Here is a 25817-nt window from a genome sequence, read left to right on the forward strand (position 1 = left end):
CACACACACACACACACACACACACACACACATTTATATGTATATCAAACACTTGTTGATATTATTAATCTAATAAGTAGTAACTGAAAGATGCTAATATAAAAAAAAAACGAAAAATCAAAAAAAGGCATGGAACCGGGTATACAGTTGAAAGGAGAAACCCCTCTTTGGAGAAAATATATTATAACCTGAAAACACTTAATTAAATTAGTTTGTATTCATTCAGTAAATACTCATAGCACAATACTGTAGGAAATAATAACATTATTTCTAAACTTTGCAATGCACACTATAATTCAAATGAGTACAAGCAAATACGTTAATTTGAAATAAATATATCAAATTCAGACAGTGTTTAATTAAAGTTAAACTGTTCCAGAACAACAGGTAATACCTATAATGTTACCAAATATTAATTTTATTATAAGATTGTAGATAGGCACTGCTCAACTTATGATTAGAAATACTCTAATTAGCAACTTTGAGATGAAAAATGCTTTTAAGATACAATTTATTTTCCTTTTATTCATTTTTATATATTCATTTTATTTTGACTCATGTATACACGTAAGTACACAGATGCAGGTAGGAACATTTCAAACAGAAATGCTTTATATCAATAGCAAGCAAAGGTAGGCAGGACAATATACAGACTAGATGGTTGATAAATGCATAACAGGGATGACCTTATGCATGATAAATTAGTAAATAAACAATCTATGTTCATTCTATTCGCTTTTGTGTGAGTAGTTGTGCCTTACTCCAGTGTTAGATGTGAATTTATTCCCAGCCTGATTCACAAAGCATTATCTCAGAGAAGATTTGTCTTACTCTAGAATTAGGTGTGACTTTCTCATGAGTTTGTAGGAGTACCCCATGCATACATGCTCACAGAATAGGATTTTAGCGAATCAGGTCTCTGAGTAAGATGTCTTACCCATACAAGTTCTTTAGTCCAAGCGCTTCAATTGTTAAGTATTGATTTACAGAAATATCTCTGAGAGTGTGAATTTCAATGAGCAGAAAAATAGTAAATTGATCCATGCCTCTTCCTTATCTAAGCAGGAATCACACACCTCCTAAGCTCTCTTTTTGTCTATGTGCCCCCACCTTAATAACTTCCTTGGGTCGCTAATAGAAGAATCCCCTGTTTAAGTCAGTCCATTGAACTGGACTATTTTGGTTTAAAAGAAATTAGGTCATGGGGGGTCATTGATGTACATATGTTCCCACATATCAACATGATTTAGAAGCTGATGCGGATTTCTAAAAATGATTGACTTTGCTTGCATAAGTAATAAAGTGGCCTCTAAAACAAAAGGAATACCTAAACTTGGCCTTGGTACTTTTGCTAGTGATAGATAAACTTTTGTCGAAAAGATAATCCCTGAAAGTAAAAAAAGAGTTCTAGGTGGATTCCATTAAAAGAAGACACAGTGAACTGAATGAAAGTAGTCAGTCTGTGGTATTGAGTAATATGCACCTTGGGTCAGTCGAAAAAAAAGTGTAAATCATTGTGGACAAACGTGGCAAATTATGATCAGTTTCTGAGGCAATTTACCTCTCTCGCTCTATTACCAGGGAATTCTTTTTAGGCAACTATTCTCCAACCACATAAGATAACCATCATAGTTACAAGGGATAAAGTCTGGGGGAGTCTAAAAGCCTAATTTGAACATGACTATTGCTATGTGAAGGTTGTAAAGGGAAGTGACATAATAAAAACATTGACCAGTGAGGAAGTTTTATACCAATCGTATAGATAGTTTGTATTTGTCATCAGTCAGTAAGTAGTTGCAGTTCAGGGAATCTCTGTTTATCAGTGCGACCTCATCAGCAAATCTTTCTTCACTTCTCTCTGCAAGAAATCTTCACCTTCTTCATTTAAGAGAGAGTAACTGTATGTCAGGAGTTGATTCTGTGCTGCAAAGATAAAGAGAAAAGATGAGGCAGAATGGTTGTTGACTTAAAGTAAATAACTCGAGTCGCACACAACTATAACCCAGACAGCTGAAGCGCTCTGTACAATGCATGCCCTACTTACATCTTGGTGCAGGGTTTACAATCCTCAAAATGCCACCTAGAATGCCTACAACTAGCAGTCAAGCCTTCAACATCACTGAGTAGGCCTCACCTGGAGGTGCCTAGTATGGGAGGGAACATGAATGGATGCAAAGCCAAATCCAGACAAATGAGGCATCCGATGGAGCAATGGTGCACCACCATAAGTCACATTGTTAATTAGATTATTTGAGCAAGAGTGTGCTAGCATGCTCGATTCTACCTCTTTCTGGCCTTTCTGATGGTTTCTTTGATACATTCAATGACAACTCAGTTCTGATTAGGGGCCAAATGCAGCAATTTTGGAAATAGATTTTCTGCTATTCACACTTAGGTAATCACTATTTCTAATGTACAAAACTCCATGAGTTTCATTTAGCGATTCCTAGGGGGTCGCAAATTGACTTACCTCATGAATATTAATGAGGTAGGTCACAATTTCCGACCAATTGGGATCACTAAAATCACGGGGCTGGTGGCTGTTAGCATACCACCATGTCCGTGATTGCTTTTAAAGAAGGGAATATTTTTTTTTAATGCATCCCGTTTTCCTCAAAGGAAAATGGGATGCGTTTAAAAAATAAAAATGAAACTTTTCTTTTAATTTGTGGGACCACTCCCTGCTCGAAGACAAATTTTTCACTACCATTCCCAAAGGCCTTCCCATTTGCGAATGGGTTACCACCTACTTTGAGTAGGTGGTAAACTGCGAATGTTTTGCGCCGGATTTCTGGCCTGGCAGTTCGGGCTGGACTGTTCCCATTGTGCACAGAGTCAAGACTGATTTGCATATTGCTGGGTCCAAACTGGAATGGCATGGTGAGCAAAAAAACGATGGATTTAGGCCCAGATCTCTGTACTGGGGTGAATGTATGACATTGTTCTGCATTCTGTCCACCAATAGTTCTTTTTGCATTTGTCACTCCGAGTGGGACGGGTATGCTCAGATGTGAGTCCCGTGCTCTCCATGCCACTGGAATCAAGCTATCCTGGTTGAAGAAGGGTGAAACCCAGAAACCGGTCCTAGGATGCTTGTTTCCAGTCCAGGGAGGACCTGGCCTGGCAGTTCGGGCTGGACTGTTCCCATTGGGCACAGGGTCAAGACTGATTTGCATATTGCTGGGTCCAAACTGGAATGGCATGGTGAGCAAATAAACAATGGATTTAGGCCCAGATCTCTGTACTGGGGTGAATGTATGACATTGTTCTGCATTCTGTCCATCAATAGTTCTTTTTGGATTTCGGTCACAAACATTCTTACATACTGCTACGATTCGGTATTAGGAAAGGATGCCCTAAAACACCTCTTCAAAATACAGAATCGCGAATCTATTTGGCGATTCGGGAACAGGATAACAGGTTACCGAATCGCTAAATAGGGTTTGGCACATAGGAAAACACTTTTTGGGGGGGTCACAAACGGCCCGATTCTGTGAATCCAGCCCTTTGCAACCTTAAAATAGGTACATACATGTGGCCCAAGTTACCCCACACAGATCTGTACACAGGGTGAGCATCTGTCCCAGGCTGCACCCAAGTACAAAGCTAGGGCAATTAAACGATTGAGATCCCAACAAATTAATCATTGCACAGAGCCATAACAGACCCTTCTGTAATATAAATCTCTAGGCCTTCCACCATTTAAATAAGTTTCCTTTGGGATCAGGAAATTGGTGCATAACTGAATTTTCAATTTGGAGTAATTTGCAGCGTCCCAAGGGACAAACGGTCATTTTTGGAAGGAGTTACAAGAGAGCTGTTGAAGGAAACTGAATGCACTGCACTACTCTCTTCAATTACATAGATCTGACTGACCGTTGCCCAATTTAACCAAGAGTTCTGTGACAGAATGCCAAAGCAACTTAATTTTGGCATCACAGTGCATTTCACTGATGTAATAAATTGAGTCACAACAGAAAGTGTCCTTCTTGTTTGTAGTAAACAAAAGATGCAAATGTTGCTGCCATGGAATAAGTCTACCACAACCAGTAAAATAATAAATAGGGGGATTGTATTGTCTTCCCCAAATATACAAGTCTGAACCTTGCACTGTTTAAACGACTTTCCTCAGACATCAGGGTGGCCGCAAAATGAAATTTGCATTGAAATGCAACAAAAGGAAAGAACAATTTGAAAAGTCATAATTTAAAAATGGTAATTGTTGGAAATCAAAACAAACAGGAACTGATGGTGCAAAGGGAAACATGTGGGCAGCATACAGCACACCACACACATACGAAAAGCACAGCTCGAGAGCTGTCAAGTGCATGCAACCACCAACCTCAAACTGACTGAAGACTGTTCAACAGGAGTCATGTATGTGCATATTTATAGCTTGCACACTGAAATAATGTTCATATTTTGTGGTGTAAATTGTATTAGTTTTGCAGGGTGCGGGTGATTGGCCACACCATTTAAGTTAAGAATGTGCCCATTGTTTCTATAAATTGTCTGACACTCTTAAAGTGACTCTAGCGGCAGCCATTTGCAAATGTCCAGTTGGCAGTGCAGCTCTAAGAGGAAAGAGAGGACTGTGTTAAGATGGACCATGGTTGGGAAAGAGAGAAAGCCATAAGCGGGGTTCAGGGGCCCATCAAACCTCTGGTACTTGCTGCCACTGCACCTGAGGCTCAAATGATAGCTAGGCAGCTGATTGGGCAGCCAGCTGGGGTCCCATCTATAAGCTTATCCAATTAGATGAGCTCAGGCAGTCTGGATTATTTGCTGTTTGCCTAAAAGGGAGGGTGTAGTTTGAAGTACAGACTATATGCAAGGTTCGCCATGACTATGGCTGTGACTAGAGATACGTGTTGAGGAACTACCAGATAAAGGAAACTTCTCAGGGATCCAGAAGTTAAAGGGGAAAGAAAAATAATCCCTCATACAGAAAGTAGAAGGTGGCATTTTTAAATGGTACTGATGTTCTTGTGAAGGAGAAATTGAGTGCTACTCACAAAAGGAGTAATTACAAATGCCCCAGGTGGTAAATCCATATCACCGGTGGTCCCGCTAACTCCAGGAGTGTAGAGTTAGGGTTATTCTGGGAGGAATTCAGGGGCATATTAACAAGGGCCGGCGATAAATATCGCAAAGTGCGCTTAGCACTTGCATATTTATCGCCAGCTATCTCTGGAATTTATTGCCCGTTAGCGCATTCTCAACAACAAGCATTGCCGAGGCGATAAAAATTCCACTATGGAAAACGGCGATATCCTAGATGATAGGGCCTGTGGTCTTAGCCACAGAATCCACCCCCCATGTTAAGTATGCCTTAGTCAGGAATTTAACAGACGTTAAATTCCTGTGTTAAGGCATACTTAACGCGATTTAAATAATCGCTACAATTCCATGTTAATATCGCAAAGTTGCCTTTGTGATACTTTCCCTGGTTGGTTTCACAGCCACGCCTACTTTGCATCTCATTAGCGATGCAAAGTTAGGCGTGCTGGAAACGGGCACTAAGTCAGCAAAACGTGTCTTTGCTGATAAGGCGATAAAATTATCGCTGCTTTTTGGCCGAAACGGACGTAAAAGCGTCGATAATTTTAAATTGCCGCCTTGTTAATATGCCCCCAAGAAATTAGGAATTACTAGATAAATTGAATATTCTGTGTCTGATTCAGCCACTATTTCTCCCTGTAGTTTTCCCTGGAGTTTTAACCGCCTTGAATAGCAGAACTGTTATGAGCTGTGTTCAAGTTATTTTCTCACTGTATCTTAGTGTTAGAATATTTGCTTTCAAGTTACATCTCCTGATGAGAGTTCCAAATTCTGCTCGAGCGGTTGGACAGAGCCGGGACCGCCTCTCGAGGTCTGTTGTTTGCTGATTTTGTAATAGACCTACAATAAACCACTTACCTGGTTATCTTCGTTTCTGTATCAACATGTATGCTCCCGGAGAACTAGACGTGACCGTGGTGTTTCCACTGGCCTTATAATAATTCAGATGGGTCTAATAACTTCTAAGACCCTGAGTCACCGCGGTCCCACTACAGGGACAGTAGTTATAGAAGATGGTCACATGGCTAGCCCTGAGTCAATTGTATCAATCTCACTGTACACAGGAGCGGCCGGTACAGGTAAGAGTGGTGAGCCGGGTGGGGGAGGAGTCGACATACAACTGCACACCCAATTGTGGTATACTAGACACCCACTGTGTCCAATTCACACAGATTTATTTATGAGTAGTTGTGTATTACTCATGTCTCAGTGTGGAACAGAAATACACCTAGGTACTTCATAAAAATGATATTTGAGACCACCATCCCATTTATTGAAAAATAAGTCAGTTTTATTTATTGCTTATATCAACGTTTTGATAGATTGAATGGTTTGGTAAAGAGCCATCCTTACCACATATTAAAGGCTGATGTTGGTAAGTAAAATGTGGGTATTTTCAGAAACAGACTATAAGTTTTTGAGAAATAATAATTTCCTATAGCAAGCACTGTAATGTTTCTATCTGAGGATAAAATAGAAATGTTTTAGCCCAGGTTCTAGAGGGTTACGCGGGCATCCCCCTCTTTTGTATATTTGTAGCCAGAGACAGAGGCAATGTTGGACTGTCCTGTTGGGAGTCTGGCACTGGGTCAGCATGTGGGATGGACCTTTTGGTCCTGTCCTGCCCCCGGGACCAAAACAAAATTGCCCACATGGAGGGTCGGTCTGCCGTCTGTGGTATATGACTGTGAGATATGCACATTTATTCTCAGAAATACGAGAAAACTAAGAATATACTAAGAAAGTGCAGTGAGGAAAAAAGAGAAAGGTAAAGGCAGAAGTGAAGAAAGGGAGTTTATATTGCTTTAAAATTGATAGTAAACATTGGTAAATGTAATGCCGGATGATTGGAACTGGCAGTAATACCTATTTCTTTTCTACCGATTTTCTGGGAAAATGTATACAAAAATGCACAACTGAATTGGAATTAATCAGGGACAATATACTCCATCTTTCTTGTTCCTACTACTACTCACTATATTTTAGAATCTTAGTCCAATTGATCTCAACTGAAGTGAACCAAAACTACAACCTATAGAATTAATTTGGGCCAGATGTAGGTAAATCTGAAATACCGATTTCTTAATAGTGAATTTTACGGATTCGCTATTAAGAAATCGGTATTTCCTATGTGGGTAAAGATTAGGTAAAAAATACCGAATCCTTAATATTCCTTATTACCGAATCGATAATTGAGATTCGGTAATAAGGAATACCTACCCATTCATTTCTATGGGCTTGAAGGCCCATAGGAATGAATGTGAAGACATTTACTATTAGCGATTCGGTATTACCGAATCGCTAATAGCAGGAGCACCTTCAAGGGTGCCAAAAGGACACCATGTTGCACCCCTGAAATTTGCATGTGTGAATATGTGGCGCACATAAGTGCCCTAAGGGCATGAATGCTTGCCACATGGCACTTAACAAAAAACAAAAAAGTGATTTTTCAAAGGAAATCGGTAATTACCACCAACTTGAAGTTGGTGGTAATTACCGATTTCTTAAGGCTCCAAAATACTCTTTAATGTGCTTCCTACATTGCATTTAAGGAATCGGTATTACCGATTCCTTAAATGCAAGAGCAAAAGGGAATCAGTATTTACCGATTCCTTACCTACATTAGGAATGGCTAAATACCGGTCGGTAACGCTGAAATTTACCGAATTTTGGCGTTACCGACCGGTATTTAGCCACCTACATCTGGCCCTTGGTTCTTAAATGAAAGCACAAGACAGAAGCTCAGTGTCCTTTATGGACTTCAATAATTTTGTAACCTTATGTGCAACCTCACCATAGCAGACACAAACTAAAGTGTAGATGAACCTGCAGCAAAATTCACTCTCACAATGTACATCAATCCAAGCACTGGATCATGCATTACTTACAAAAAATGCAGCACACAATTGACTAAAGCCTGCAAAAAAACAATCATTGCTACATATCCACATAATCAGCACATCATTGACAAAAGCTGTCCAGGGGCACAAGAGTCACTTTAAACACCACTAAAGTAACAAACTGCACCAGTTTCCCCGACTGTTCACCTATGTGCAAATACTGGAGGTTTCCTTAGCTATGTCACATGCTGATTGATGCTCCATCATACTACACCCTTCCCACACAGGCTGTCAACACATGTAAACACAGACACCAGCCAGCACTCCCTGACACTTTACAAGTGAAACTACTCAGCACATAATGAAGCCCTTGACTTCAGACCTGGAGGACAGTCCCCATAACACTATCACACAGGGTTTAAAAATGTCCTAATTGGTTCTGTGTATACTTTCTAGCTATAATTCCGGCAACATCTATATAAAGTTTGCATGTTATATTAATTCTCTCTGTCTCGATTGTTGCAAGAAAATAGGCTGAGGTTCAAATTTCAAAGGGATGTTATGGGGTGAAGATTTGGTGCAGGGGTTGACCTGCTGACTTTGACACCTAGTGACCGTCGTTAAAATTCCTGCTCTGCACACTGGTGTGATTCTGGTTGAATTATTCCAGTTCCTGGATTGTCATGCCTACTTTTGTAATATCTTCACTTGCTTTTTTTCCTAAAGTTTTTTATGATTCTCAGGATTTGTTTTATGCTTTGTTCTCGCTTTCTTTCCTGTATACTGCGTTACGCATTTTTGTACAATAGATTAATTCACTTTAACTACCTTTTCCAACACCTGTTCTGAATTGCTGTATCATGGCAACTTTGTTTTTTGTATTTTTCTATAAAATCCAATAAAGTACTTTGAAACGTAAAAAATCATTCTGTGCCTAAATTATGAACTGTAAATGCCTGCAATGTGTTTCACAAATGTTAATCCCCACTTGATATACCAGATCTTGTTCTTTCACCTCCACCTAGTGCAATGTGCAGATCAACTAATGGCAACAGTGGATGTCTTTTGGGGGTGTAAAGGTGGGTGCAGTAGGCCCTGCCACGCCACCTGCCTGTGCTGGCTTAGCCCCATTCTATTTGGAGACAGTGGCTTCAAAATCAGAGTGAACTCTGGTATCAGTGTGCCTGCAGAGCTCGGCAGCAAGGCACTTAGGGTCACACCAGAGTGCCTGCAAAAACAGAGGGGCATATTTGCAATGTCCCTGCGGTACTCTTACACCGCCAGAGCAGCACTTGTGTGACGCTCCATAGGCACAGCGTGACAGTCCATATTTACAAGGTCACGCATAGTCGCCCTGCGTGGCTTTCCATTGCCTTGTAAATACGGCCCCTTTACACGCAGCCCTTTGCGTTGAAGGGGCGTTCCATGGATGTTGCTGTGGGTGTTCCCACACAACACCCATGGTTCTTGACATTGCCCCACGGTAAACAACGTTTACCCCGAAACTTTTTCAGCGCAGGGAATCACAACGCGGTAGTTACAACGACCGCGTTGTGATTCCGCATACCATTACTCCGCAAGTCGGAACAATGACTTGCGGAGGGGGGGGGGGGTTGATTTATAATCCAACACCTTAGCTACTGTCCGCACAGACTGGAGTTGGAATAGTAAATTATACTATTCCAACATCGAGCGCCCCCCTCCGCAAGTCGTTGTTCCGACTTGCGGAGTAATGGTATGCGGAATCACAACGCGGTCATTGTAACAACCGCGTTGTGATTTCCTGGGGGGGGGAAAAGGCTGCGGAATAAGGTGATAGATTCCTGCCCCACATTTACAACTTAGCATAAATCTGGGGAAGCACCAAAACTAACATCTTCCCAAAAACAGGCGTAATTCTCCTTGTTTTTTGCAAGGTGTCCCTTCCTGCACAAAAACAATCATGGCAACAAACACAAACTCCCTTGCACCATGGTGTAGTGGTGCCTGCGTTGGCTGCACTTGGTGCGCCAGCAGAAAAGACAGGAATGCGCCGTATCTTGCACATACGGCGCGTTTCTGCTCTTTTCTTTTGACGCTGGGCAGAGCAGCTAGGTTTGTAGTGCTGCCCTACGCCAAAATATTGTAACTAGGCCTCGAAGTTGCTTAGGCCACCCATATACCACACAGATGCCATGTTGCCCGTCATCACCCGGCGAGAGGAAGGGAAAGGACTTGCACGTGAAAGAGCATGTGACACTCACCATAGTTGAGTGAGTTGAGAATTAACCCTCAATCTAAGCAGGCCATTATTTTACCTCATGTTTATCTTGACGTTTGCGTGTTTATAAACCTAAATAAACTAATTTAGAAAATAAATTGCTTCGTCCTGAATGCTGGAGGAAAGTACAACTATGGCAAAAGCGTCAAAAAAGTGAGAATTGGCAGGTAGGGCTGAAGTTCTCCTGATCTTACCTCTCCTCGGAGTGCCCTTGAGGCAGGCCTGGCTGGCTGGGAGCAGTCTGTGCAGAGAAATCATTCCAGAGGCGGATACAGGCTGTGAGATGAACCAGAGAGATAGCGCTAATTAGAAGCCGCCCGCACAAGCGCTGCAGGAGCGCAGGCCTAAGTGCGGCCTGCCAGGGGTGCAGCTGCAGCGCTGCCTGCTCCGGAGGGGAGGCCCAGGAAAGGGGGCAATTACACAGGTGGCGGGACCCCAAAATAGACCTGCTAATCCCTGTCACGCGGCTTTTATCCCCTATTCATGGGTTTGCATCGGGGGAGCAGGAGGGTGTCTGTCAATATCCCACTGCTGCACTCAGAGGCTTCCGGCACATTAACCTCTTTCATCATTTCCGGGTGACCTCACGCCACCTGGCCAAAGCGATTCATCCTCTAATGCTAGCCTTCATCATGTCTAAAGAAGGCCGGATCGGTATCAGAAATGCAGAGCACTTAAAAGCGCGAAAACACATACTAAAGTCACTTTCTCTCTGTTTCTAGAACTATCTATTGATCTTTATAGCAAGCCATCATTTGAGGCTATTGGTAAAGGTTAATAAAACAAGCATTGGCAAAGTCACCAGATTTGGCCCCTGAAAGGCTGAGCTATTGACTTTGTCGGTGCCTTTTGAAAATCGCACGCAAACAGAGGCTTGGGGTGGAAACGCTCAATCATTTTGTGACTCCTACACTAGAATATAATTCACTGGGTAGGTAAAAAAAATCTTCCACTCATTGTGGTTTGAAATGTACAACATGGGGTGCTTTCAGGTGTCCCAACAAAGGGTCTAATTACGACTTTGGGGGTGCAGTGCTGGGTCTGCCCTGCCGCCGCACCACCAAAGCAGAGGTCGGGCCACCCACCAGATTAGGAGTTCCCTCATGTCTGGGGGGCTTTTTTTTTAGCCGTTTCCACGGCGGCGCCTCTAAAAAGGGCATTGCAATGGGAACACCAAAAACAGCTCCTGCACGGCATGGACTGTTAAGCCCATGCAGGAACTGGGGTGTATGCATACAGAGAGGCACATGCTGTGCCACCCTGCATGCATTCCCATGAGGAGGATGCGCAGTTTTTCCACCACGCCCCCATGTGTCCATGGACCGGCAGACTCATAATAGAGCCCAAAGTCACAACAATGCTCTAAAGAAGGAAATTGCTTAAGAACTTGGGGGCATATCAGCAACACCCGGCGATAATTATCGCTCAGCGCTCTTAGCGTGAGGATAATTATCGCCGGGTAACGTGGATTTTTATCGCTGAGATAGCGTGCTATTAGCAACGCTTATCTCCTTAGCGATAAAAATCCTCACGCTAACTGCCTAACGTGAGATTATCGCTGGAAACCCAGCGATAATCTCACGCAATGTGGCATTAGCTTGCTGATATGGACTCACAAACTTAGCCATGATATCCACCTTCCATAGGATATCATGGCTAAGTCAGTCCTGAAGCAGGCGTAAGGAAAGTAGCGATAATAGGGGTTATTGCTACTTTTCCTGACGCTATGCTTCATAGCGTGGGGCTTGATGATAGCAGAAATGTCGCTTAGCGACATTTCTCCTATCATGTTAGGTCAGGAACGCCCACTTTGCATCTCTGGGCGTTAGGAATCCTGACGCTAAAGCAAGGTTTCACGCATTAGCTTGGCCTTGCTAATTAGGCAATGAAATTATCGCCGCTTTTTGGCCGAAAACGGCCGCAAAAGCGACGATAATTTTTTATCGCCTACTTGTAAATATGCCCCTTGGGTCTCCAGAGGTCCATCCCCAGCCACCAGTAGCCCACAGGCTTTTTTTGAGTAGCTCACTGCCTCTAAATTGAGTTTCGGGAGATACAGCTGCCTCCCTGCGGACGATGCAGTTTAAAACTCTGCGCACACGTCCTGTGATGCAGGCAAGGTGTCAGGCGTACCAGGCACCCCACCCTTTTCTTAAATAAACAATCTCCTGTTTCTGCCTTGGAAGACAGCCTGATCATAAATAAATGTCTCAGATCAAAGCACACTTTTAAAACTTTAACCCCGAAAAATATTGCCTTCATGAACCTTTTTTTCCATTAAACCCAATCTTAAATATTTGGAAAGATATTAAACCAAAACACATTTTTTCGGACTTGCACTACAGCTGTATTTGTCATTTCTTTCGTTTCCTTCTCTCTTCTGCTTTCTAATATTTCTCTTTCTTGTTCTCTTTCTCTCCTTCCTTCTTGCTGTCCTTTCCTCCTTCTATCTTTTATCTTTCATTCTTTCATTCCTTCTTGCAGACTCTCTTTTATTTATTTCAGCCTTCTCAATGTTGCTGCCTCTCCTGTATTCTTCCTCTCATTTTTTCCTCTACTCTTCTCTTGCGGTACCCCCTTTCTCCCTCTCTTTCCTGCTGTCTCTTACTTTTTTCCTCTCTTTTTTATTTCCCGTATTTTCTCTATTTTCCACTCTCCTCTCTGCCTCTTTGTTTGTTGTGTCTCATTTCCATATGTGTTTCTTTTTAATTGCTCCTTCTCTCATATGTTCGATCTTTCCTTTCTTTCTCTCTTTACTCTTCTCTTTTGGCTGTCTCTGTCTCAGGTTTGTCCCTTCTCTTCTTCGTCCATTCTGTCCTTTCCTATTCCATTGCTTCATTCCTCCTTTCCTTCTCTTTTTAATCCCTTTTTCATTTACTTCTCACCTTTGGCCGTCCTTTTCCCTCTCATCTCTGTTCATTAATGTTCCGTCTTGCCTTGCTTTATTTGTTCCTTCTTTCCTTTTTCTTTGTCCTTCTTTCCTTTCTTTCTCTCCTTTCTTTTGTTCTCTATGCCTTATTTTCTCACCTTCCTTTTCCCCTTTCCTTTCCTCCTACTTGCTCGCCTCCATTCTCACTTTCCTTCTAACCTCCCTTCCTTTGTCAGTTCCTTTCTCTCTACCCCTTCCTTTCACTCTTCCTCTCCTTTGTGCCTTCTCTTTTTCCTGTCTTCCTTTCTTTACATTCTTCTTTCTCACATTCTCATTTAATTTTTTCTTTCTTTTTCTTTCTTTGTTCTTTCTTTCTTACTTTCTTTCTTTCTTTCTTTCTTTCTTTCTCGCTTTCTTTCTGACTTTCTTTCATTCTTTTTCTTTCTTTCTTTCTTTCCTTCTTTCTCTCACTTTCTATTTTTCCTTTCATCATCCTTTCTTTCTCACATTCCTTTCTTCAAGAATACTTTAATTCCTAAAGCAAACTCTTTGCTTATCAGTCAGTGTTTTATTTTGGCCTCAAATATATACCCATGGACATGAGTATGGACTGAAGAGGTATGTTCACTTGTAGAGACTCGAAAATATACCTGTACATATTGCTAATGGTCATTGCTAAGGACGAAACGTATATGTTACAAAATAACTATCTGTTTAGCTGCGGACTTTCCCCTGAATACTTTTATTTAACTCTTTTTTAACTTTCTTTTTAATATGGTACGTACATGTCTTTTGGAAGATGTAACTCTGCATAAATGTTCTCCTCCCACTTTTTGAGCGAAGGCGGATAGGGTGCATCCCACAGATGGGCAATTTTTCTTCTTGCCCCAACAAAACCCGAATTACTAATCAGTTTTCGGTACCGGCCACATGCTTCATCTGGCCAGGACACAGAAGGGTCCAATTGACAAAGCGCCTCTGTACTCGTAATAGTGGCCCCGCAGTCATCTGTACTGAAGTTACCCATTGCGGGGCACCAGCCATGACTGCATGCCCCCCGCCACGACTGCGGGCCCCCGCCATGACTGCGGGTCCCTGCCATAACTGTAAGCCGCACCCCCTAACAACTGCTATTCCTACACCAAGAGTGGGGAGGCCCTTTGCGAGTCATCCCTAATGTTTGTTGGAGAGAGCCAATTGCATCTCAATCCACCCTGAAATGTACTCGGTAACATCACCCTCAGAGATTCCCATATGGTGTGATATATAGAGAATATTCATCTGCACCGGGCGAAAACCAGTTTTGATTGGAAACTCCCTAGGTCCCTGCAGGGCTTCGTCCCAATCATCATCTGTCAATTTCCAGATGTGTTTCTCTCACCGGACACAGAGTTCCACCAGGGTATCCGGCATATTGGATATTTTTGATGAGTGAGTGATATTGCCTTTTGTGGTCGTGTTCCGTCAACAGTCAGTCATTCAGGGTGGAGCTGTCTTCTACGCTGGCGCCTCAGGGTATATCCTGCTGTAATCCATATTTTAGTCTATGACATCAAAAACCCTACCCTCTGGCATCTCAGACTCGTCTTTAAGATCTCAGAAGGGTTTTTCAGCACCCCTGGTCTACACATTGGTGAACTTACATATACCTATTAAATCCCATCCACCACAGCCAATGAGCCTACCACCCTCACCTAACTGCACCGAGTCCCAGAGTGGCATCTCTTTTCTTAGGATTCTATGTCACACCCACCTTGCTCGTTGCCACCTCATCATCCTGTGTCTATCATGGGTGACCGATGGGTCTTCATATGAGGCATATGCCCAATTATTCATGACTATTAGCTGTGAGGCCCAATAATATGTCCTTACATCAGGGAGACCAATACCTCTGACTTTAACCCCTCATGTTAACTTATTGATGGCAATTGTAGGGGTACCATCATTTCATAAGATTTGTCTCAGCTCTTTGTCTCTGCTGCAAAAGAATTCTTCTGGCCCCTGAAATGGCATATTCTGTAGTGGGCACAAGAGTTATGCCCCAGAATATCAGGACATTTTGTCCTACAGCAGTGAAAACTCAAGGGTAATTTATGCCAATAACCTTTGTACTATTCCAGCCACCAGTAGATGTTCTTCTTAATCTTGAGTCTTTAAAGACGGGCCAGTGTCTGGATCTCTGGCCAAGGGTCGGACTGGCCTATAGGGCAATCAGGCAGTGCTTGACAGGCCAATCTGAGATGTTAGTGTGCGGGCAGTTTTTTGGCTGTGCGTGGGATGGTTTTATGGTCTGTTTGTACAAACATTGCCCGCAGCAAGCTCAAATCCATGCAGTCTTCCATACCTTGCAAAACACTTACACAGCATGTCTTTACAAGTTCAAAACTTCTCAAATGTGTAAACATGGGACACTATTTTAGCTATCTAAGTCACTAACACGGGCCTCTTTTATTGTGGTGCCGGGCCTATTTTCTATCCTGGTCCAACCCTACTCTCGCCATAAACCATTAGACTTTAGGAAAACTAGCAAGATAATAGACATCTTTGGTGCACTAGCTCTCATAATGAAAATATGTGTCATTGCATCTATTTCATGACAAATTGTGACACTCAACTCATACAAGTTGATGCATAAACCAAAGTTAAGCGACTAAACAGCTAATTAGAGACCCCACGGGATACAGCTGTTGTGCCGTTAATAATTTGTGCTCTCTGCAACAGTGGTGGGTGTACAAGGTTTATCGTTTAGGTTTGCTTTACGTACCCTTATCTAATAATTGGGCAGTTGCTCAGAATGAGTTTCGTTGATCAAAATTAACTTTCGGTATTGAAAAAGTTGGAGTTAAATAAGCAATGCGGAGGTGAAACAACCTAGTCACAATAAGGGCCAGAAATACCAAATCCTCGCGCAGCACTGTGCAGCAGCCGCAAATGCTGCGCTGCGTGAGAAGGAGAGAGCAGGAGAGCGACACATTTTCCTGAAATATGGCACTCTCCTCCCCTCTCACTAGCGCCGGCGCTGAAATTAGTTGCCGTGAACCACAGAGACAGCTTTGCCCCGTAGTGCAAGGGTGTCTCCATGAGTCACGCTTAGGTTTTGTCTTGAAAGGATACCCTTCCAGTACAAAATACTTTGCTTAGACTAAGTTTAAACATTTTCCCACTTTTTATGTGTGCTGTACAGTGCAGCAAACATGCGAAGTTGGAAAATAAATGAGAAAAATGCATTTCTCGTTCATAGCACCTGGTTGAAGGTAGAGCTAATTTCTCCTTCATAGCACCTGGTTGAAGGTAGAGCTATCTTCTGATGCTAAACCCTGTCTACTTTATTTTGTAAATTGGGTTTATCGTCAGAAACGTTGGGTGTTTGCAAGAGAATGCCCATGCACTACCCATGGTATGCCCCCTTGGCGCTAAGTAATGGAAAGCAGCCCTATGCTCTGCTTAGCCTTACTCTCCCGTTATTTCCAGCACTGTTTAGCACTGGAAAGAAATTTGGACAAAAAGATTTTGTGACTCAAACACGGCATAAAATCTTAGTAAAGCTGCCCCTAAAACTTGTAAAAGCCGGTTTCGTGAATTAAATCATGATTCTGACATTTTTTGCTAACATTACAAAGTCAGAATACAGTTTTGGGAGGAACACATATAAGTGAATCTGTTCCTCAAACAAGTATCGAAAAGTTGTCTTGTTTACCTGGAGATGCAAATGGTTACCGAAAAAGAAAGACACTTGTAAAGTGTACAATGCAGGTACAAATGTGTAGCCTTGGATCCAGTCTCTTGTTTCAATCACTCACAAGCTGTCACTACTGTTGTTTTTAGTGTCTTTTGCCCACACTGGGTGCAAGTTCTCAGCCCCACTTGCACTGCCAGTTTGCCTATTGTCTTTGCGTCTCCAGTATGTTTACTGCAGAGAGGAGGCTAAGCTGGCAGCCGTGGTCCGTGCAGGTAACAGCAGTGGGGCCACGTAAGGGGGGATTTCGACGGACGATGCAGAGGAGAAAGTAAATAAATAAATAATGTTCCCTCTGCATCGTCCCTCGAAAGCCCCACCACTGTTACCTGCACAGACCGCGGCTGTAAGCTGGTGGTTTGTATCTCTTCCTCAACTGTGGTCGCTGGGAGAGCTTGCAGTGAGAAAATCACAGGGTATGGAAAATAGGAGGGAGGTTGGTCCAACTAGTAGGAGCAAGGGCTTCAAGTGGGCCGGGTCCTGCCGGTACTCAGCAACAGCAGTTCTAAAAAGCAGGAGCTGGGACTGGTTCCTATCGGCTCTGCCTTTCTGCCCTCATCATCAGGGTGAAAAACAAATCTTAACTCTGCAGCGGTACCACCCTTTACAGACTTTGCTGTAACTTCAAAGAGACTTGTAATAGTTCTTTTACAGTCTCATCATTTCAGAACTGAAGCATTTTCAATATTATAGACAACAAAGTTATAGTTGGTGCAAATGTATCCTTTGCAACTAATACCCATTGACAAAGCCAAAAGTCCTACAAAAAGAACAAAAGGTCAGGGCACTAGAAACCTGCACCAGTCAAGCTGATATTCTATTATAAGTTAGCAAGGGTGCGGCGCAAAGAGCCAGGGGCGTGACCTTCTTGCGTCCCTATTATTTGGCACAACCAAAAATGCAAAAGACAGAAATGGCTCAGCACACAGCTAAAATGATATGTTGCAGACAATAGTATATGTCAATATCTGAGAACAAGCAAAATTACAATGTCTCCCAAAAGATTCACAATGAGCTTTAGTTTCTTAATGATGAAATTTTCTTTATTCTTTTGTTCAAATTTTCTGATTTTAAAAGCACAGCATACAATTCATAGCCGATGCGGCGCGTTTCGTCCCAACGGGACTTCTTCAAGGCTCAAAAGTAGTGCATACACAATCCAACGTAAAGTTGAGTACTCTATGGACAAATATTCAAAGTTCATAAATCTGTATATTTGTAGCGATCGACATCTATATTTGTGTTGTCTAAGAATAAGTGAATCAAGGTTCGGTAGCCTTGGCCACTCGGAGTAGTGTATCGTCACGGAATCCACGAACAGCGTGTCACAGAGTTGGTCAAAGCCAAAAGTCCTGACTTGTTGTAGGTGTAATGTTACTTGTTGTATTATACGTCTGTATGCAATGACAGAACCAGCAAAATACCAGTCGGCGGCACCCTATGGTAAGCACAGATTTTTAGCTTAGATGTTTTTAAGCCACGTCCTTATATATATTGACCACGTCCCTCTGAGAGACCACCCAGTTTTTTTCATCCCACTTAAAGCCCTGAGTAGGAGCTAACAAATGTGACTGAGTGAACATTTTTGGTGCTAAAGAAATTCATATCCCTGAGCAATTTAGATAACAATCCGATTTAATAAAATCGCCTTTGCTAATGTGTGCACGTCGACTGTGGCCACCTTTGAATGTGATTTCTTACAAAACACAAATAGTTATTAAATGATACCTCTGGTGCATGCACACACATGCACGGCCATTTTAGAATTTTAAATACCATTTCAAAATGGTTCCCTAATGATAGCAGGTGAGTCAGGAGAACCAGCAAATGGGCTTGGGTTGCAAACGGATGCTTCGTGGGTAGTGGAAACGTGGAGGGTAGGAAAGGGGATGTGGATAGCACATACAACCTGCAAAACATAGTCTCATACGACCAGTGGAAGGAAACATCAACCAATCAAATTAACATGAGACCTAAATGCTCATGGAGCTGGGTAAACACAAGACTACAATCCAGTCTCAAGCACAAGCTGCATTACATGTCTGAGTCCACAAACGTATATTCAAACTCACTATCGATATTTCAATGATCTTTTTATTCTTCGACCCGCCAGCCTCTTCTTTCTTTTTAGCCTTAAAACCAACACGTGTTTCGTTGTTACGACACTTCCCCCACGACTTCCTCAGGGCTAAAAAATAGAAAACAATTCTATTTGCAATTTGTTCATATTCAACTTACTGTAACACCTCTGATCCGGTGACATCAGTGTAGATATCCATATGTATTGAAATCCGATTTGGTGTTAAATATGTAGAAACCCACGCACAGAACAGTGTTAAAATCAATAATGGTAGTTCATATTGTCCACAACACAAGACTAGGAAGGAATTCATTGAGCCAGGAGCATGAAAGTGACATAGACAATAAAGCCATCCAATTAGGAGCAAGGGGGGGGGGGGGGGTTAACGTATATGTAATGTATTGAAATAATTAGTCTGCCTGCAGGCCTGCCTGCTTCTCCTCGGGTCCTTTGACTCCACCTCAGTGGCAAACCACCCGAGAATGCAATATCCCTTGGATAATATTTCAGAATTAATGGTTTGTAGGTATATTATCGATATTATATTTGTATCATAACATTACAAAGGTGTTTGCTGAACCAAGCAACTAACTGAAAATGAAGCTTGCTGCTAGATTGCTGCCATCTTAGCCTCCCACCTTTTCCAAAGTATCTCTGAGAAGCAAGTTTGCAGCTTTAAGGAGAGCTGAACTGAAGGGAGATGGCTTATTTAGGGTTTACAGCAGCCACCATTTAAGGGCCTTAGAGTAAAGCAAGTAATGCTTGCTACTTGCATGTTCATGATTTACATTTTTTCTTCTTTTTTATATGTTTTATGTTTAAGGAGCTTGTTTATGGCCTAGAACATGATCAATTTACTCTTGCCAATTACATTTGTAATTGATTATATTACACATTAACTATATGTACAAAGATATTTAAAATTCCTTATTTTTAACCAAAGTACTCCAAAATGTTGATAATGTTTCCTAACAACGTCAAGAAATTCTTGTCATGTACAGAGGAGACAGTAATATTCTATGTTCTTGTTCTAGCAGAAGAACTGGATTTTGTTGGATTTGTGTTGGAAAAGAAGAGAAGTGCCTTCCACAGGAAGTTGTGTGCCGAGCCACAGCAGCATACAGGCTAACTCCTCCTCTTTCCTCTTTTCACTGCAATATAATTTGTACACCATTGCTATGGTCTATTCATGTGCAATGTTCATTACTGTATCAGTCCACTTTGTATCACGCTCATTATATATCTATATCTTTACATCTATACACACACACATATATATATATATATATATTCACTTAAAAAACCATAGGTTTCACACATGTTATAGTTAGGTGGACATTTCACTCGTAAAAAAACAATGAAATTCCCCCGTTATAGTTAGTTGAGATAACTATAACTCGCGCGCCCGCAATCCTCTGCTCATGACGTCACATATTACATCACTCATGACATGGTCAGTGGCATCACTCATGACATCACTGATGACATCATCCTTGTGATAGAGTGGCGGTCGCGCGAGTTATAGTTATCTCAACTAACTATAACGGGGGAAATTCATTGGTTTTTTACGAGTGAAATGTCCACCTAACTATAACATGTGTGAAACCTATGGTTTTTTAAGTGAATTTGCAAGGTTTTTTAAATGCTAACTCCTAACTATAACGTGTGTGAAACCTATGGTTTTTTAAGTGAATTTGTACGTTTTTTTAAATGCTAAGTTATGTGTGTATAATTATATATATATTTTTTAAGGTTTTTCACCGTGCGCGCACGGTGCGCCCACCCCGCGATTTTTTTTAAAAAAAATAAAATGTTTTTTTCACCCTTTGGGGTCCTTTAGGGACCCCCTGACAAAGGCTAGGGGGTCAGGAACTCTCTACCCTGCCCCCTTTTCACGTTCGCCACCTCTCTTTTTCACTGTCGCACCCAAAACAAACAAAATGGCGGACGACACTTCCTGATTTCGACCGATTCGAACGTTGACTGACATGTAACCACCAATCAGAATTACGCTCGCGCATGTTAGGGTGCGCGCACCGTGCGCGCAGGGTGCGCGCACGGTGCGCGGCTATAGATATTTATGTACTTTTAACTGCAATTTTCTCAGGAAATACTGAACAGATTGACTCCATATATGCAAAAGGCACATGCCTGACCTGAGGACTACCTCTTTGTCAAATTTCAAGTAATTCTGTTCAGCCGTTCGGGCTGTACCTTCGACTAAAGGTCCTTGGGAAAATGCATAGGGAAAACGGGTTTTGGGACCCCCCTTTTTTCTCAGCCCCCGCTTGACTAATCACCCCGAGACTTTCAGGGTAGGAGCTGAGCGGAGCGCCCCATTAGTTTTGAAAATTTCGCGAGGATTCGTCAACCGGCGCCAAAGTTATTCAAAATAGAATTTTCACATTTCCTATGGAAACACGGTCCTAACTATAACTATCTACTGGCGACCGCCAGTAGATTATATATATATATATATATATACATACATATATATATATAAATATATATATATATATGTATATATATATATATATATATATATATATATATATATATTATATATATTTATAATATATATATATATAGCTATGCTCCAAGAGGACACTCCAACATCTAACCCCAAAAAACATAAGCCATGTTTTCTCTTTCACTGAAAACATATTTTTATACTTAGAAAAGACAGTGCTTTTTGCCAGTGGCAGCCGGCACAGGTAAGAGTGGTGAGGCGGTGTGGCGGGGGCGGGGTAGGGGAGGAAGTTGACAAACAACGGGGTAGGTTAAATGAAATAAAAAAATAAATAGAACTGCTTACCTATCGCTCGCTTTGTCGCCGGCTGAGGACCTTGAACGATTTTGGGAAGGTTTCCGGATGTCTGGTAAACCAGAAAAAGATGGAAATAATGGAATGGACTGCTCACTGTGATAGCCCTCTTGTGAAAAAGGAAATAAGATACCTAGGGATTCAGGTGGTACAGGAGTTAGCTAAAAAAAAAAAGTGATCTGAAGTAACTGAAAGGTGACAAACAGTACTATATAAAGCTTACAAATGGCAGTGTCACTGGAGTTATGCAATGTTGTGGCTGTGGAGTTTTCCACATAATTATCAATTTTCCGCATGTGCCATACAATTCATCATCTGCTGCATAATCTGCAGATTTCAGCATAAACTAAATTTCTAGTTCAAATGGTTCAATAGTTAGTAAAAGCACAGCAACACTTGTTGCTGCACAGTGGAAGGCAATTCGCAAAGTTGGACCAATCTGCTTTCTGTCGCTTATTACTCTATTTGGCTGTCAAAGTGGTTCTAATGGGGTATAGAGCTTGCACCGAAAGTGTTAATATGTGTAATAAAGCCAAAATAACGAGGTATCACTAACATAAATGTGCTGCATAATTTGCCTTTCTTAATTTAGTCAATAGCGCATAATTAATCAACCTTGAGGCATAATTTGGTTCTCCCCTGCAACACGTAAATGGCCCTGTGGCCCTGCAAATAGGAAAATAAATAGAGAAAGAGAGAAAAAAGAGCACAGTGGGTGGGGCCTATACACAGGGTTTATGGGTCCCAGGTATTGATGTGAGTGCCCCAGGACTGTATACAAAAAGGGTAAGTCTAAAACCTTGATAATGTTTATGCATAGGTCTCTGGTCTGAAAATACTTTCTGCTAGGACCCACGAGGATTCAATATCAGAGCATCATTTTTACCCCTATCGAAATGTTGTATTTAAACATGCAGCCTCTACGGCTGCGAGGCTGTTTTTTTCCGCACTGCCGCATATTTTGCATGAACATACAACCCCAAGACTCTTAAGCCTGAATATTGTATTTCTGACACCATTTTCCAGAGCTGTGAGCACTGACATTTCAAGATCAAAAGCTGTGGCCAGGTGGCGGGGGCCAGCAGAGAGCGATTAGAGTTTAATTGACCGGAAACGCGCCCAGCCTATCAGAGAGGGGCGCGGGGCTCTGTCAGATACACACAAACACCCGCCCACCCCCTGAGGACTGAGCTATGAGCAGGGCTGGCTCCACACGACACTGGGGTTCGACGCGCCTATTTTGGGAAGAGGAGGGTCCCCTCACCTGTAAGACGCCCCCCTCTGTTGGGAGTCCCCCGAGCCGGCAGCGCTGCAGCTGGACGGATGGAAGACTCCTCAGCAGGCGAGGGAAGCGTGTAAGACGCCTCTCCTGCAGGGGGCGTGTGCAGGCGCTCTTTATCGCTCATCTCCCTATGTGTAGCCAAGTTTGTAATCTCTTCTCTGAATAGACTGCTCTTTGCCAGCGGCCACATCTGCACGGCGACTCACAGGAGGGCTCTATGGCTGGGAAGAATTCAGACCACATGTGCCAACTTAGCTCCTGCCAGGCCGTTTTTAGTTTGCTAAATTACCAATTCAAGCAGTCGGGTCTGCTACAATATTTTGGCCGGTACAAGCCTTCTGCTCCATTATTCCAATGATTGTGTTTGTGTTTCTTCCTTTTTAATTTAGAACATTCCACCCTCCATGTGTTTAATGTTCTAACAGCCTTATAGCCCTTCTGACTTGGGCTATCCCCATTGTTAAAGGCCCTCTGCCTTATTAGAGCCCTTTGCCTGCACCTTGGGTTTATAATTACGGTTCAAGGTCTTCTTTAAGAACCAGCATAGCCCTTGGCAGCGGGCTATACGGTTATATTACAATATTAGTCTGCCCAGTGCCCCACTTAACACATGAGAGTGGCTCAGGACCAGTAATGGGTACTATTAACCCGTAAGCGCCAACATTCCAATGCTTATTTTCTGATTCTCTTTGGTTCATTTAAAACATTCCACTCTGCATGGTTGGAGTGTTATAATCGATTCATACCCCTTACGCCTCGGGTTGTACCAGTCAACAAAATCTGTCTCCCTCTACATAAGTCCTCAACTATAGCGTATAACTCAGGCGTGGCTTGCACAGGTAACCGCAGTGGGCCAGGGGCGGGGGAAAGTTGACAGACGATGGATTAGGGAAAATTACATAAATAAATAAATCCTATTCCGTCGTCTGTCGACTTCCCTCCACCTCCACCTCCGCCCCCTCCTCACCGCCCTACCATGTTTACCTGTGCCAGCCGCTTCTGGTAGATGTTTTCAGAAGATCTTTGACGAATGGAATAGCCACCCGCGGCAGGCTACAAAGCTGTATTCTTATCTTTATCTTCACTCTGCGTTTTCATCACCAATACATACTTTTCATGAATATGGCGCAAATGCAATCAATAAAGGATAAAGCTCTTTGAACAGGGGGTCTCAGATTGCAGTGATGGGAGAGCAATCAGCTGAAAACATTTGCCTGGCCAATTGACCCGCTGAGTCCAGCATTGGCCTCCAGGCGTCCATCCCTCTTTCCGCAGTGGCCCTACGAATAGTAATGAACCCACAGGATGGACAGAAGGTGAAGATGAGGAATGCTTCAGTTGCACGATTGACTCCTTATCCCTAAAAGGATCTCTTTCCCTTGTTTTCATTGGAGCCTCCTCCAGAGCTGGAAGAGCTGTCTCTGGGCCAATGGCTGAAGCAGCTGCAGGTGCAGGAAGCACTGAGATGTGGCTCTTGCAGGGAGTGTGCAGATGCCTTCTCATTAGTGGTATCTCTCCTGCTGATCTCTCAATCTCAAGCCACATTTATAATCATTTCCCTTCACAAACAGCTCTTAGCCAGTGGCCTGGAAAGGACCCAGTGGAGGGGAGAGGTGGGGGTGGGGAGCCTCCTTCTCAACATCTCATCCACAGAATATTGTGGAGGAACCAGTTTTACTGGTGGAGGATGCAAGGAAACTCACCAATGCAACTTTCACTGTGAAAAAAGGAGCTTGATATAGGGTGGAGCTGAAGCTACACTCATCACCCACATTTGAAGCAAAATAACCTAATTTCCAAGGATGGCACACTGGCAATGCAGGTAGCGAGCAGGTGTTGCTGCAAATAAATGAACTGCTCAGTTTGTTCTCACTGCACCAAGTGTCCAGCTCATGGGGTGGAGCTTTTATTTAACAGTGTGCTTAAGTCATGGGCATGGCACATTTCAAGGCAGTCAATCTAGAGAGTGCACCTGCCCGCCGCTACCGCCACTAAAGTAAGACATTATAATGTAGCTGCATCATGGCCACCAAAACAGGACTACCAAATTGGCACTGAAACCATCAAACATGACACTATTTCCCCAAAGTGGTCAACAAAATGGGACATTCTGTGCAGCATCCGGTCCTGCAACCTAATGCATCTCATTAGCTACCCTCTCACTACATCTAAACATTCACGGCTCTCCCACGCTGGGCCAATGGCACTCGCTCATACGACCCATTGATCAAACCCCTGCGTGGATGGGGTTTTTTGGGCCCTCTGGCAGCCGTGGCTATTCAGTAGTTTTTTCTGCGCTCTCTTTGCAGCCGTGGCTATTCAGTATTTTTTTCAGGGCCCTCTGGCAGCCGTGGCTATTCAGTAGTTTTTTCTGGGCCCTCTTTGCAGCTGAGGCTATTCAGTATTTCTTTCAGGGCCCTCTGGCAGCTGTGGCTATTCAGTATTTCTTTCAGGGCCCTCTGGCAGCTGTGGCTATTCAGTATTTCTTTCAGGGCCCTCTGGCAGCTGTGGCTATTCAGTAGTTTTTTCTGGGTCCTCTGGCAGCTGGTGGTTATTCATTAGTTTTTTCTGGGCCGTCTGGCAGCCAGTGGCTATGCAGTAGTTTTCTCTGGGCCCTCTGGCAGCCGTGGCTATTCAGTAGTTTTTTCTGGGCCCTGTGGCAGCCGTGACTATTCACTAGTTTTTTCTGGGCCTCTTTGCAGCCCTGGCCATTGAGTAGTTTTTTTTGGCCCTCTGGCAGCGGGTGACTATTTAGTTTTTTTTGGGGCCCTCTGGCAGCCATGGCTATTCAGTAGTTTTTTCTGGGCCCTCTGGCAGCCGTGGCTATTCAGTAGTTTTTTCTGGGCCCTCTTTGCAGCCGTGGCC

General features: G+C 42.8%; 1 long non-coding RNA gene across 1 annotated transcript; it reads right to left on the reverse strand.

Moving 5' to 3' along the window:
* Window positions 1–478: 478 nt before the first annotated feature.
* On the reverse strand, window positions 479–23018 carry LOC146786066 (uncharacterized). The gene is made up of 4 exons (XR_014970550.1): window positions 22935–23018; window positions 21662–21722; window positions 18839–18954; window positions 479–1923 (listed from the first exon to the last, which is right to left on the reverse strand). It is a non-coding gene; the product is annotated as an uncharacterized LOC146786066 (long non-coding RNA).
* Window positions 23019–25817: the final 2799 nt, after the last annotated feature.

The sequence above is a fragment of the Triturus cristatus genome, chromosome 11 (assembly GCF_964204655.1).
Source record: "Triturus cristatus chromosome 11, aTriCri1.1, whole genome shotgun sequence".
Classification (NCBI taxonomy): Eukaryota; Metazoa; Chordata; class Amphibia; order Caudata; family Salamandridae; genus Triturus; species Triturus cristatus.